General features: G+C 29.3%; 1 protein-coding gene across 1 annotated transcript in view; it reads right to left on the bottom strand.

Moving 5' to 3' along the window:
* LOC105816652 (NKG2-A/NKG2-B type II integral membrane protein-like) overlaps positions 1-1,307 on the bottom strand; it is a 21,737-nt gene that overhangs the window by 2,206 nt on the left and 18,224 nt on the right. The gene's annotated exons all lie outside the window — the stretch shown is intronic.

Raw genomic sequence — 1,307 nt, 5'->3', positions numbered from 1 at the left:
TGAATATGCAAAAATGATAAGAAAATTCAAAAATATTAAATGTTGAAATCTTCTCATCAAAAACAGGAAATAATACATATGATGTACATAGAACCATTATTGTACCTTCTCTTCATCATTGAAAATAAAATTCTAGACAGTGAAAATAAATAAAGAAAAAATTTATGGTACCTGGAAGAAAAAATAAAAGTGTGATTATTATAGGAAATACTATTTATGAAGAAAATCCAGAAAGTCCTATACCTGAAGTGGTAGAATTAATATATAAAATCAATGAAGTAACTGGATATGAGATCAACATATGAACCTCGATTGTATTTCTATTTACAGCAACAAAATAACTAAAGGAAATTTTAAAATGATGTTGCTATTTGCAAAGGCATAAATGTAAAATATCTATATTTCTGTATGACTTCAATACCAAACAATAAAAAATATGAAAGAAAGAAATTAAAGAAAACCTAATACATTGCTGCACATAGTATGATATTGATTGGAAAAGTTAACTTTATATGGAGGCCTAGTCTTTGAATATGACTTTAGAGAATGATGCAGTCCCAAACATAATTGCAGGAGAGATATTTCCAAATAACTGCTATTGAGATGTCATGTAGATAGAATAAATTCCATCTATTTAAAGTGTATAAATTAGTTAATTTCAGTATATTTACAGAGTTACAACCAAAGTATTTCCAAAATTTGGAAAATTTTCATCACTTCAAAAAGAAAAAATGTAGCAATTCGTGGTCACTTCCTAGTCCAACTTCTCCTTACCCTTTGACAATGACTATTCCTCTTTCGGTCTGCAAGGGTTCGCCCATTCTTGATATTTCATACAGACAGAGTCACATAACATGCAATTTTTAGAACCCTTGAATGCCACAAGTAGAATGTTGAGCAAAAAAAAAAAAATCAAAAAACAAAAAGCCAGACACAAAAGCAACAATATCCTGTTCTTTCTGGTGTGTGTATTATTCTACAAATACTATTTTTGAATATCTTTTCATTATTAAACAAATTACAATTCATTGACTTATGCAATCATAATATTATTTCCATTTCACAAAATATAATATTACCCGGATGACTCCAAACTCAGGTGCTTTACTTCTAAAGCTCGTGCTTACAAATATATGTTTTATTAGATCCACATCCACCTGATTGAAGACTGAGTGAGTGTAGCGCAGCACAGTGATATTTACCATATCTTGTTTCCTCTATTCTGTAATGGAGAAAAATTCATACTTCTTTTATATTTTATGGGGACAATTCATGAAGCAAGAGGATTTTCCATGCTCTTTAAGGAA

The sequence above is a fragment of the Propithecus coquereli genome, unplaced genomic scaffold, assembly GCF_000956105.1.
Source record: "Propithecus coquereli isolate 6110/MARCELLA unplaced genomic scaffold, Pcoq_1.0 Scaffold380, whole genome shotgun sequence".
Taxonomy (NCBI): Eukaryota; Metazoa; Chordata; class Mammalia; order Primates; family Indriidae; genus Propithecus; species Propithecus coquereli.
The sequence above is the reverse complement of the archived record's forward strand: the minus strand, read 5'-3'. Positions and strand labels throughout refer to the sequence as shown.